General features: G+C 44.4%; 1 long non-coding RNA gene across 1 annotated transcript in view; it reads left to right on the top strand.

The window, feature by feature from the left end:
- LOC105492306 (uncharacterized) overlaps positions 1 to 2211 on the top strand; it is a 32012-nt gene extending 29801 nt beyond the window's left edge. The window contains exons 4-5 of the long non-coding RNA XR_011625121.1: positions 1604 to 1698; positions 2078 to 2211. This is a non-coding gene — a long non-coding RNA (uncharacterized lncRNA). The remainder of the gene's footprint in view (positions 1 to 1603; positions 1699 to 2077) is intronic.
- Positions 2212 to 14380: the final 12169 nt, after the last annotated feature.

The raw sequence follows: 14380 nt of genomic DNA, 5'->3' as shown, positions 1-14380 counted from the left end.
ATTTAATTTGTATTGTGTTTTGAGATAGAGCCTCGCTCTGTCACCCAGGCTGGAGTGCAGTGGTGCTATCTCGGCTCACTACAACCTCTGTCTTCTGGGTTCAAGTGATTCTCCTGCCTCAGCCTCCTGAGTAGCTGAAATTACTGTCATGCACCACCACACCGGGCGGATTTTTGTATTTTTAGTAGAGACGGAGTTTCACCAAGTTGACTAGACTGGTCTCAAACTCCTGACCTCAGGTGATCCACCTGCCTCAGCCTCCCAAAGTGCTGGGATTACAGGCGTGAGCCACCACGCCCAGCCTAAATTTTAAATTTTATTTAATTTTAATTTAAATCTAAATTGCTTTTTGTGGTTAGGAGCTACCACAGGAAATAGCACAGATGCTCTAAACCATGATAATTTCACTCTCCTTTGCCAGGTATTGGTTCAGACATCGCTGTGTGGCCCAATCCTGACCTAGAGGCTCTGACAAAGGCATGAGGTTTGGGAAAGAGTTTTCTCCCTGCTAAAGGAGAGAGATGCCCAGGAGAGGTCCATGTCATTCTTATCCCTTGCCTTGTCCCCTCCAGCACTTTCCTTCCTGTCCTGCACACTGTTATGTGCGGTGTGAAAGCCTGCTGTTTTGAGAACGATCTTGTGACAGTGAGGGGATGATAAAAGTAAATAAAGATGACAAGAACTAACACTCATAGTGCTTATTATATGCCAGCCTCTCCTTAAGCAGTTTATAGGTATTAACTAATTTAATTCTAACAGCAACTCTGGAAGGAGAACTACTGTTCTCTCCAATTGACAGAGGAGGGAATCGAGGCTCAGCGAAGTTCAGTAACTTGTGGGAAGTTTCACAGACAAGGAGCACCAAAGCTGGGATTTGAACTCAGGGAGACCCATGGCAGGGGCTGTACTTCTCACTGTCACAACATCCTGCCTTTCTAGAACCAGAGGAATTGCAGAGAAGCTGCATAACCCCGGAGCCATAAATCCCTAGACTTCTTGTTGCGTGAGATAAACACACATGGTTGTGTTTGAAGTCACTATCAGTTGGATCTCCTGTGAGGTGCAGCCTCAGACATCCTGAGTGATACCAGTGTCTTTGAATGTGTCTCCTTCAATCTGGGTACCCGACTACAGAAGTCCACTGAGTCATTCCTCTATCAGGGGCTGATTCACTGCAGACGTGGGTTAGGAAACCATCCCAACGTCAAAGAGAAACAATCGGTCTAAGGCAGGGGAACGCTGATGTGGCAACACCCAGTGCTGACACCCCCAGGAGGATGCCATCTGGGCCCCACCCCAGAGCTCACAGCAAAGCTCAGCTTGTTGGCATCTGCCCGTTATCTCTGATTCTGAAAAATAAAGTCTGTCCAAAGGCATTGTGGGAATGAGAAGTTCAAAGGCACAGGGAAGCTTGAAAGCCATCTCTAGAAGCCTGTGGTCCATACCTGTAATGTTTCAGCCCTCATTATTCATTATGTTCTCATCGCGTAGTCAGCGTCTGGGTTTCCCCAGTGCCCCGAATTCTCTCTTTGGTGACTAAGAATTTAGGATGGCTTGATGACTTGCCATTGGATTTCACCAACTAGGGTGTTCATCTTTCCAGGCTTATGAAAATTTGGAAATATATAAATGCTTAATCCTTTTGATCAGAGGCAAACATGGACTCAATGGAATAACGCTGAGGACCAACTGTCCAAGGTAATGTGACACACTTTATATTGGGGACACAGCCGACTCCCATTAGAGGGCAGTTGCAGGAATCGCCCATAACCGTCCTTCTTCCTTCCTTGTGCCAGGGTGGCCCTTTCTCTCTCCCAGCTTCCCACTGCCCTTCTCCCTCCACGACCCTTCTTACCACATTCCAGGGTTAAGTAGGGTCTAGGCTGCAATGGCATGATGAATGGGGTCATCTAAGAGGAAGGAAGAACAAATCTAAGTGGCAGAGAGTCCCAGGACCCAGCTCTCGCCACAGTCTTCATTTACCCCTTCACTCACTCGAAAAAGAAATATTGAGCACCTACTGTGTACTAAGCACTGGAGAGACAAGTAGAAAAACTATTATTATTATTTTTTTTAGATGGAGTCTCACTCTGTCACTCAGGTTGGAGTACAGTGGCCCAATCTCGACTCACTGCAACCTCCGCCTCCCAGGCTCGAGCAATCCTCCCACTTCAGCTTCCTGAGTAACCGGCACCACAGGCGCACACCACCATGCTGGGCTAATTGTTTGTATTTCAGGTAGAGAAAGTTTCACCATGTTGCCTAGGCTGCTCTTGAACTCCTGAGCTCAGGAGATTCACTTACCTCAGCCTTCTGAAGTGCTCCGATTACAGGTATGAGCCACCATGCCAGGCTGAAAAACTCTTCCTGGAAGAAAATGTAAGCTGTTTGAGGATTCCTCTGGGGTATTATTTCTTGTTTTCCTCTTTTTTTTTTTTTTTTTTTTGAGATGGAGTCTCGCTCTGTCGCCCAGGCTGGAGTGCAGTGGCCGGATCTCAGCTCACTGCAAGCTCCGCCTCCCGGGTTCCCGCCATTCTCCTGCCTCAGCCTCCCAAGTAGCTGGGACTACAGGCGCCCGCCACCTCGCCCGGCTAGTTTTTTGTATTTTTTAGTAGAGACGGGGTTTCACCGTGTTAGCCAGAATGGTCTTGATCTCCTGACCTTGTGATCCACCCGTCTCGGCCTCCCAAAGTGCTGGGATTACAGGCTTGAGCCACCGCGCCCGGCCTCACCTGGCTAATTTTTTTGAATTTTTTAGTAGAGACGAGGTTTCACTGTGTTAGCCAGGATGGTCTTGATCTCCTGACCTCATGATCTGCCCGCCTCGGCCTCCCAAAGTGCTGGGATTACAGGCATGAGCCACTGCGCCTGGCCTGGGGTTTTATTTCTTAATCTTATTTCAGAATTTGGTGTATCCAAAGACCTGGCATTATCTTTAGATCAAAGCTATGAGACAAGTAAGTTAGGCATCATTGTCCCATTTTTCATGGGAGAACATGAAGACTGATGTCAAGCAACGTTTTCGTGGGATGTGAGTAACGGGTAGACTCAAGCTCAAACTCACGTCTTCTGACTCATTTATTTTCCGCTGACATGTCTCACCCCAGAGGCTGGCCTGGGCAGGACCAACCACTGCAGGCGTTCACACTGCTCTGAAGCAGATTCTCCAAAGTTCTATTCACCCGAGCCCCCTCATTGTGGGGAGAGGAGGGGTTCACTGGCAGCCCCCTGCATGATCCCGCTGGTTAGTCTTTGAAGTAAAAAGCCTTGAGATCAAAGGAAATATTTTGTTGAACTCAGCTATTTGTCCTTGATCTGCTAAAAACCTTAATTTAATTAGCAATATAAACTTTGTAAAGACTTCACTTTCTCGACTTGGTTCAACTTATACCTTTCTTTTATTTGGAAGTGAACAGGGAAGAAATAAGGAAGAAACAAATAAGAAAGAAAAAGTATCTAAAATATCTCACATAAGACGTGGACTATGCAATATTTCTGTCTCATGAGTATTTTTCAGTGGTATTGACCTAAATGTTCGTACTTATCCTCCAATGAGTAATAAGTTATAGTGGGAAATATTTTGGACAGAATTATCTAGTTGTGCTCTAAAAAGGCAAACTTCCCAGATTCCTTGACGTTTGAAATCATAGTATTTTAAGAAGGAGGGTGCTAGCATTATGACATATTCCTTAAGTCAGGTGCTTTATATATGTTTAAAGAATTCAGTTCTTATAGGAATCTGTGACATAGGTATTCTTCTCTTTAGTTTTCAAAAGAAAGCAAGCAACAGTCTCAGGGTTGCACTGTTTGGAAGCATGGAGCAAAGATTTCAATCCACACTGGCAGACACCAAGCCCTACTCTGTGCTAATAGTTCCCTGTGCTTGTACAGCTGCCTTTATTTATTATTATTATTTTTTAAGATGGGGTCTTGCTATGTTGCCCAGGCTGGTCTTGAACTCCTTGGCTCAAGCCGTCCTCCCATCTCAACTTCCTGAGTAGCTGAGACTACAGGTGAGTGCCACTGTACCTGGCTGGAGCTGCCTTTAGAACTTCACAAATCATCTGGTCTACTTCTTTCCCTTATGTCAGAGCAGAAGTAAATGAGGCCCCAGAACTTAAGGTACCTGTCCATTCCGGATGGAACAGAGAAAAACTCAGGCCACTAACTCTCCAGACGGTGGTCTTTTCCCTTGCATTTCTGTGGATGGTCAAGAAAGAGAAGGATTGTCCCAGGTGGGTGCACGCTACTTCCAGGGTTCTTGAAAAACCTCATGTTAGGTTGGTGCAAAGTAATTACCTTATGTAATTACCAGTATGGGTGTGTTTGTGTGTGTATGAGAGAGAGAAAGTTGTGCATCCACCTCTGTGTGTCTGCATTCATTTCAGACAAACATCTGCCCTAAGCATTTGTTCTAGGGAGGATTCCACGTGGAAGTCGGGAAGCCGCTGGCCAAGATTTCAGGCCCTGATCAATGTCATGCCAAACCTATGTTTGCTGTTATGTAGACGTGGTCAGTATTTTGGGGCAGTCATTTGAGTTCATGGAATCCCACAATGGGAGGTTTCAAATGACTCTGGTTATAAATGACATGGCTAGATGGCAAGCTAAAATTGGCTGCCACTGCCTGTATTTTCTCCTTTCACTTTTCACCTGCTAACAGAAAACAGAAGACTGGCAAGTGACTGTATGATTGTTAATATTGATGATATAAATTCACTTTTTCTCCACCAGGCCTCGTGCTTCAAAAAAGAAAGAAAGGCCAAAAAAAGAAATAATAAAAGGCCTCAAAAAAAGAAATAATAAAAGGAAAGAAAAAGAAAGAAAGAAAGAAAAGAAAAGAAAGGAAGGGAGGAAGAAAGTCATGCTATGCTTGAGAAACTCTCAACAGATAAACCAACGTCTCCTCCCACCTCAAGAACAGTAACCAGTTCTGACTTCCTCTAGAATTATCTCCATTGATTCACCCTAAGATGATCTCCCATGATGCACTTTTCTTTAAACAATCTGAAATGTAAACTTCCATGGCTTCTCTGGAGTTTTCAGAAATCAAATGTTATTTTCACCACCCCTCCCCCGTCTCCCACCACTCCCACCACCACCAGCATTTCTTTAGCTGGGAAACTTTTAAGCTTCTTACTGGAAGTTGCTGCCATGTGGTTAAAATCCCCAACAAGTAAAATGTGAGCTTGGCATCAATAATCAGTTTTGTTTTAGAGTCACATTCATCATAGTAAGTTGCAATGAGACAGACTCCTTTTTAACTAGGCTTCTAGTGATTTCCCTGAAATCTAATGGAAATTTTGAATCTAGGAAGAATTTCGTAAAACCAATTGTATGTAATTTGTACTGAGAAATTTAAAAACATTTTTCAATTTGAGTTCCAAAGTAAGAGGAAATATGGAGGAACATGCTCCAAATCTTGTGCCACACATTTTAACATATTCTTCTTTTCTTTCTTCTATTTATTTTTTTAAAGATGGGGTCTCGCTCTGTTGTACAGGCTGGACTGCAGTGGCACAATCATGGCTCGCCGTAGCCTCGAACTCCTGGGCTCAAGTGATCCTTCTGCCTCAGCTTCCTGGGAATGCAGACACCTTCCAGCAAGCCTGACTCATGTAAAACATTTTATAAAGATTTTTCAATATGTTGCCCAGGTGGGTCTCAAACTCCTGGTCTTAAGTAATCCTCCAGCCTTGGCCTCCCAAAACTCTGGGATTACAGATAGGAGCCACCAGGCCTAGCCCTTTCATTTCTTTTCTCTTTTCTTCTTTTATTTTTCTCTTCCCTTCCTTTCTTTCCCCTCTTTTCCTCCCTCTCTCCTTTCTTCCTTTCCTTCCTTCCTTCATCATCCACTGAATATAGTGGCCAAAATGAGTTGACAATTGTCGAATGTTGAGGCCAGGTGAGGGGTACACAGGGCATCGTTGTTCTTTTCTCTATATTTTTGCACGTTTGAAACTTTCCATCATAAAAAAGGAAAAATGAAACAGTGGCCAAGAGAAATGATCCTGGCTTGAGAATTGGGCTGTTCTTAGCTTGAAAGAACCATTGCAGAAAACTCAACAGAAGCAGAAATTACATATAGTTCAAACTCATTTTCCTAGGAGGTTTTTTTTTTTTTTAAAGAAGTATTTTGCTGGAACCTAAAAACCACACTCTCAAACGGTTTCAACATAATTCCTCCTGGCAGGAGTCAGAGATGGCTGGCGTACAAGACGGTTGAGAAAGTCCATGACATACAGTTAGTGGCTGGTTGAGATAGTTTCCAAATATAAATGGTTGGAGGACTAGAAAAATAGACAGAAAGCAGTGATTCCGACATTAGTCACATGGCTGCCATACATGACCGACTTTACCTGAGAACCAAAAATAGAGTTTTAGGTTCTTCCACATTATAGTTCCTACATGTCTTTTTGCTTGGGGGGCGGGGGTGGGGGAACTCCTTACCCGGCTTCTTCCAAATAAACAGAATGTACAACCATGCTTAGAGCAGACTGCTCTCTATTTCAGATTTTCCAGGGGAAAAGAGGAATGTACATTAGGCAGATTATTTTACCTCCCTAGTCATGCCAGGGTAAGCTTCCTAGACCAACTAATTCTCCTTCGAGTTCTGGCAGCTCCCAGCTCCCAGCTGCCAGCGGGCCAGGCAGAGTTCCTTCCTCCTCCACCATCTGTGGCCCCAGAGATTCCCCTTCCACCGGGGCCAGCGACCAACTGACCACAGGCTGAGTGCTCCAGGCCCTGGCAGCTCAGAGGACGCGGAAACGGCAGCACACTTGCGGCCCCCCGGAGTCTATCCCATCTGGCCTACCATCCTGTCATCTCCAAGGATCACTCAAGCTCTGGCCAGGCCGGTAATCTGTCTCCTTCACACACCCTTGCCCCCTGCTGCTCTGTGGGGCTTTCCCACGGACTCCTGACTCCTCTTTTACTCCCATGGCAACCCTTTCCATCGGGCTGTCTGGGATTCCTGTTCTTCAGTGGATACTTCCTTCTGTGTCCTCAGTCTTCAAAGAATGCGCACCCTAGCTGAGGTCCCACTCCCTCCAGAGTATCCCGGCTTCCCCCTTTTCACATTTCATCTACTGGGTTGGGGACTCATTTACACCAATACTCCATGATCACTTGCAATCTATGACTCTTCCTCCTTTTGGAAAATATTCCTGCTCTGTTGAGTCCTTGATATTTAACGTGTGTGTGTGTGCGTGCACGGGTGCTCGTGTGTGTGTGTACATACATAGTGTTCAGTGCTCCAACTTCAATATCCAATGATGTGGGTTCTCATTTTGGTTTTGTACTCACTAGTCTGTGCGACTTCGGTCAAGTTACTTTCTTCAAGGCTTGTTAACTTTCCTATAAAATGTGGACAGCAGTACTTCTACAGCATGGGGTTGTTGTGAGGATTACATGAGAAGATCCATATAAAGTGTCCAGCGCATTTCTGGCATAACTCAGTTGATGTTAACTATGATCACATTTGGGCTGCTCACTTTCCTTTTCAAATCCTCCCACCATCTTGAAAAATGTCAATGTTCTTTGGCACCACACAGCCTGCTCCTTACAGTTCACAGCTTCCTTAACTCTGGGGCGTGTGTTTCTACCGCAGGCCTGCCCCACTTTCTGGCAACAAGCTCCTTCTCCCTGCCTCGGTCACCTCCTTCCTGTCCACCATGTCCTTGTCTTCCCATAGCACTAGCCTAGGACCCTCCCACCTCAGCCAGATAGTCTATTTCACTGAGACCTACACAGTTTGTGGTGTGTACCTGATTCATCTTATGTGGATGGCATGTTTATTCTGTGGTTATATTTTTCATAATTCATCCATTATAAGGATCCATATGGGGTTGAACCACTTCCTACACCCCCACCCGCATTCCCATAAGCCGGATCGCATGCGAAGAATCTGATAATCTCCCTCTTATCTGGAGATTTGGTCTTAGTTCAGCAATGCCCCTGATCCAGGGAGTTAGTGGTCTAGGACACAGACTTGGCAGGGACGTGCGGTGGCACTTTTCAGTGGCCATGACTCGGGGGCTGGGAAGCAAGGAGGCCACGAGGCGGTCTTGAGCATGTGAATCAAGCCTGTGATCTTGGATGAGGGGTGGAACAGGGCCTGTGAGTGGTGGACATGCTCAGCCGGGTTTCTGTGCTTCCGAGTTTTAGGCTTGTTACATTTTCTTGATTTTCTTTGATTTCTCTTTCTCCTTTCTTTAGTACCTTTGAAAATCCCAGTCTGTTTCACTTCTGCTGAAACACAGCAAGGATAAGGGATTTTGCCCTGGTGTGGCTCCGTCTTCAAGATGACAGTTACCTTTGGGAGGCAGAATGCCAGGGGCAGAGGGAGTCCGACGGAGGGCTCTCTATGGTGATCCCCCACCTGTGGCACACAGAGGATGCCCAAGTCAGCCAGCTGAGACCTTCCTGTCCCAGGGACGTGTAGAGAGGGAATCTGGGGAGAAGATTTAGCTTGGTATGTGCCTTATCTTTCCCATCATTCTGAGAGGTGAAGTGGCTGTTTCTCAGAATGGAATGGAGGGGAAGGAAGATTCTGGTGGTTATTGGAGAATTAGAACATGACAAGGGACTCACTCCATTTTGTTTGAGGTTTTATGAATTCTCAAAACATCAGAGGCATTTTTACTAAACAAAAAAAAGGAAAGGTCCTGAAAAGGCAACTCTTGATTGACTACCATTTTGGGGGATTTATTCATTCTTGTCTTGTAGGTGGATAACAAAGAATAAAATATAATTGTATAATACTTTTAAAAGACTACAAGGAGTTGGGAGATCTGTCCACCAGGCTCTGCTCACTCGCTGAAAGGCAACATGATTTACTATAAGATGCTTAACTTTGCTCTATATTTCCTGAGGTTTAAAATAAGATTTGTACTGATCTTTTCCTTTAAACTGACATGAATAATAAGGGAATATTTATGTCAAATAATTTGAGCAACTCAAGGGAGCAACGTGCTTTAAAAACGCCAACCAGACTGTGAAGTTTGTAGGTATTTGAGGAGACCCACAAAATGGACTGGAGAAAATAATGGGCATGTCTCCAGAAATCACCAACAGCTGTGCGTTTAAAGACAAATAAAAATCATATTTCATATTGAGAAATTAGAATATTGGGGTTGAGTAGACCGGAAAATAGGGAAGAAAAGGAGATGACACCGAAAAAGAAGCCTTAGAACTTTGTACTTCATCAGTTCAACTTCTCTTCATTGTCATTCCCAGAATTCCATTCTACTACTTTTTCCATGTTTTTTTTTTTTTTTTTGAGATGGAATGTTGCTCTGTTGCACAGGTTGGAGTGCAGTGGCATGATCTTGGCTCACTGCCACCTCCGTCTCCCAGGTTCAAGCGATTCTCCTGTCTCAGGCTCTGAGTAGCTGGGATTACAGGCGCCTACCACCATGCCCGGCTAATTTTTTATTTTTAGCAGAGACAGGGTTTTGCTATGTTGCCCAGGCTGGTCTTGAACTCCTGACCTCAGGTGATCTGCCCACATTAGCCTCCCAAAGTGCTGGGATTACAGGCGTGAGCCACCATGCCTGGCCTACTTTTTCCAAATTTGGTCATGAGTTTCCTAGGGCTGCCATAATGAAGGACTACAAACTGGGTGGCCTAAAACAACAGAGGTCTATTTTCTCCAATTCTGAAGAACAGGAGTCTGAAATCAAGGTGCGGGCAGGCCCGGTTCCTTCTGGAGCTCCTTCCATCTCTCCGAGCGGCTGACAGTCCTTGGTCTTCCTTGGCTTGTAGACACATCACCCCCATCTCTGCCTCTGTCGTCCCACGACGTTCTCTCTCTGCATCTCAGCGTTCAAATATCCTCTCCTTACAAAGACAGCAGTCATATTGGATTAGCGCCACCTAGTGACCTCAGTTTAACTTGAGGACAACTGCAAAGACCCTCCTTCCAATAATGTTACTTTCACATGTAAAGAGGGGTTAGGACTTCAACATATTTTTTTGGGAGAAGACATACAATTCAACCCAAAACATTGACCAAAACTTCACTTTCCCTGGGCGACCCCGGCATGGCAAGTTCTCTGCGTGGATAAGGCTTCCGAGTGGTTGGTTGTTTTTTTTGTGTTTTTTTTGTTTGTTTGTTTGTTTTGAGACGGAGTCTCGCTCTGTCGCCCAGGCTGGAGTGCAGTGGTGCAATCTCAGCTCACTGGAAGCTCCGCCTCCCGGGTTCACACCATTCTCCTGCCTCAGCCTCCCGAGAAGCTGGGACTACAGGCGCCCGCCACCACACCCGGCTAATTTTTTTTTTTTTTTTTTTTGTATTTTTAGTAGAGACGGGGTTTCACCCTATTAGTCAGGATGGTCTCGATCTCCTGACCTCGTGATCCGCCCGCTTTGGCCTCCCAACCGAGTGGTTGTTTTAACAGGCGTGCCTGGAGGCTCAGGAAGCAGGAGCTACAGGGACCTGCGTTGTATTGTAAGCGACATGAGGGTGCCTTGCTGTAGTTTCTTTCCTGGGTCTCATCACGCCTTCTCCTAGCTCTCAGTTGTTCTTCAGCTGGCAATCCAAGAAATGTATTTGTAGTTTAATGAATAAATCAAATACTTTAAAAAATGGGTTAGTTTAATCTTAAAAATCAAAGACTTTAAAAAAGGGATCACAATGTATGTTTCTAGCGTCTTGCATTCACCTTTATCTTTCCTCCTCCATCTGCTACAGTCACAAGGAGAGCATCCGCTTGACCTGTAGTCAGGGAGCACTGCTAAAGGTATGTCTTCACTCAGCTGCAGTCAGCTGGTGACCGCAGATGCATTATGAAATTAAATGTCCTCCACTTTTAAATCTTATTTTAAAGCTTCTACGAGTCATTAAATTTTTTTTGTTTATGGATATCATCAGGAGTGGTAGGGTGGAAGGAGAATAAGGGAAAGAGAAGAGGATGTTTTCAGCTGAGCAGAGGAAGCAAAGTTTGACATTTACAAGACCCGCATGTTATCTCTGGCCTGACCGTCTTGGTTCACATTCTTGTGTGGGTTCAAGTTTCCTGAGCACATGCATATTGACCTTCCTAAGAGGCCAACTCTGGATTGCCACGAGTCAGCTAACTTCTGCTGCCAGAAAATGGATTTTTTTTTCTTCAGCAAAAAGTGCCTTGTGCAATTTTTGCCTAATCAGGTCTGAAAACTAGTGACCTCTCATTTTGCAAAAACAGTTCACTATTGACAATATGAATAAAAACACGTGAATTTACATAAATTAAGGGTTTTGCGTCTATCTCTGTGTGCTTTGACTACAGTGCCTCCTAGTGGACACTTTTATGCTATACAAGTTTCTCATGGTTGATCAATTTTCACAGAAATGTTAAGAATGCATTTGAACAAACTCATTGTTTTCTACAGTGGGTTCCTGGTTTGTTTCTTGTTAGGTTTTAATTTTTCCCCAGCTAAGGTTCACTTCTATACATGACCAAATTGTGTCTATGTACAATCTTCTGATTGTTCACAGGAAATTTTCTACACCCCCCTCTTCCTCATTTTAGGAGAGAATGAAGATAGAATAAAATGCGCGCATGAGGAAGTTGCCATAAGAGCTTTTGAACTGTGGTTGGTAACATGATATATGTATCTGGAAAATTAGAATGCTAAAAATACCGCGATAATGAGGCTTTAAAACTAAGATGATTATGACTTAAACATTTAAAAGCAGGGTAGGAATATGAACTCATTCAGCAAGAGTTTGACATCGATTCCATTCTAGTGGGCTGTGGCAAGCATGTGGGGAGGAGGGGCCAGTCCCCAGATAAAGACCACATTCTTGTTGCTTTGCATAGAGGTGTCCTGCCTGCGACTTTATCCCCAGATGATTCAGGCTCTCCAGTTGCCCGCATGTCCCCTCTCACTGTGGATGTAATTAGGGTTCAGGTGAAAGTCCTCACCTCACTTACTGGCATTGTAGCTTCAGGAATCTGCAGGGTGGCAAAGTCAAGTGATTCGAGCAAGGATTGTCTTGTGCCGGGCACAGCTTTGGAGGGTTCTGAAGGCTCCTTGGAAGTGACTGCAAAGCTATGGCAGAGATTCCGACTTTCAGATTTTACAAATGAGTCAATAAATAAAGAAAGCTTTTAATGGGGGATTTTTAAAAGCTGCCCAATTAAAGAAAAAAACACAAAAACTTTTTTTCCCTGTAAGAGCGTTAAAAATAAACTAATAATGGGCTGGGTGCAGTGGCTCACACCTGTAATCCTGGCACTTTGGGAGGCCGAGGCGGGTGGATTACCTGAGGTCTGGAGTTCAAGATCAGCCTGGCCAACATGCTGAAACCCCGCCTCTACTAAAAATACAACAGTTAGCTGGATGTGGTGGCTCACACCTGTAATTCCAGATACTCGGGAGGCTGAGGCAGGAGAATCACCTGGACCCAGGAGGCAGAGGTTGCAGTGAGCCAGGATTGTGCCACTGCACTCCAGCCTGGGCAGCAAAGCAAGACTCCATCTCAAAAAAAAAAAATATATATATATATATATATATATATAGAATAATGAAACAACTACCATCACCTACCATCATTGGTTCATAAAAGAAAGAACACTTTAACACAAAAGACAAGGCATAATTTTAAAAGCAAGGACATTTCTTCCCAGGAGAATATGTTTTATGTATAAGGTATATATGCATGTGTAATATATATGAATATACGTGTATATACACGTACACGCACACATTTGTCCTTACTTTTCTTTCATTTCACCATGAAGCAAAGAATAGTGTATTGTGAACTGGCAGTTGTCTGTGGACTGGCATTCGGGGACTGATATGAGAACTTTGTCACCGAACTTTGACATTCTCTGGTGTGACTCCGAGAGTACCTCCACTAAGTTATTTCTTTGAAATCAGGACTCAGGACTACATTGTTGCTTAAGGAGAGCTTTCGCCCTCTTGAGTTACAGAACTCATTCCCTGCTGGCCTCAGCTTGTGGTGGAGAACATGTGAGAAGGTCAGAGCTGAGGGGCTCTTGGGAACCACAGGACCTAAGGGGTCTGCTGGTTAATCCTCCTAATTTTGTGCAGAACTGTACATGATTATTCCAGACAGATGGGAATGTGCCTGTATGTTCAGAACCTCAGAGGAAGGATTCCAAAGCCTCCCTAGACATTGCATTCTAACGCTCAGGAATGCTGGCTCTCACAGAGAAAATTAATTATAGACCCTTAGACAGCCATTTAGAGCCAGAACGGGCTTAACATCACTTGGTTTGAATTTCTTTATATTACAAAGTTGATAATCAGCCTTGATGACACAAAGGACATGCAAGGGTTCAATCAAGTTGTTTTTGGAGAGACCAACACTACTCTGTATGATCTACGCAGCCTAACACTGCAGCCTTGAACAGGGACACACATCTCAGATGATGGGCGGGCTAGGTTCGGCCTCCTGATGTAAAATCACAGTTAACCCACTCCCTGAGATGATACAGTGATTCATCTCGCACCTAACCTCGCTCCCTTGAAATATAGCGATGCATAATTTCACATCTAACCCCACCCCCTGAGATGCAGCTCTAACCGGTGAATATCACCCCTGCCCCACATTTGAGCTGAAGAAAAGTCAACATTTCCTTTCCTGAGTACCTTCACCTGATGGGCTTGGACCCATTATTTTATTTTCCAAGCTTTCTTTTAATCATGCTTGAACTTTTAATCCTTTATTTAAAGGCCTTATCTTGTTTTTTTTTGAGATGGAGTCTCACTCTGTCACGGCCAGGCTGGAGTGCAGTGGCATGATCTCAGCTCACTGCAGCCTCCGCCTCCTTGGTTCAAGAAATTCTCCTGCCTCAGCCTCCCGAGTAGCTGGGATTACAGGCATGCACCACCACAACCAGCTAATTTTTGTATATGTAGTAGAAATGGGATTTCACCATGTTGACCAGGCTGGTCTCGAACTCCTGACTTCAGGTGATCTGCCCACCTCAGCCTCCCAAAGTGCTGGGATTACAGGCATGAGCTACTATGCCTGGCCTAAGGCCTTATCTTAATATTTAATTGTTTGATGTTTTTTCAAGTTTAATTCCATTTTCATGTGTCATTCCACATATGCACAATATTCTAATGCCCAGTTGATACTGAGCATTTACACGATGCATGCATTATCCTACTCTGCATGTTAAAAGTCTACACATCGCATTGTCTTACTTGTATACATTTGCTGTATGCCTTTCAATTTGCTTTGTTTTGTCTTCCTAACTTTTGAATTGTTGTATATCTGGGATATTTAACTTAGTTTGTTGGTTTTGGGTAATGTCTTTATAGTGGGTTGAGTGACACCCTCTCAAAAGATATGTCCAGATCCTAATCCTTGGAACATATGGATGGTACCTTATTTGAAAGAAGTCTCTTTGCAGATATAATT

Source organism: Macaca nemestrina, chromosome 6 (genome assembly GCF_043159975.1).
Source record: "Macaca nemestrina isolate mMacNem1 chromosome 6, mMacNem.hap1, whole genome shotgun sequence".
NCBI lineage: Eukaryota > Metazoa > Chordata > Mammalia > Primates > Cercopithecidae > Macaca > Macaca nemestrina.
Note: the sequence above shows the minus strand (reverse complement) of the source record. Positions and strands in the feature narration are given on the sequence as shown.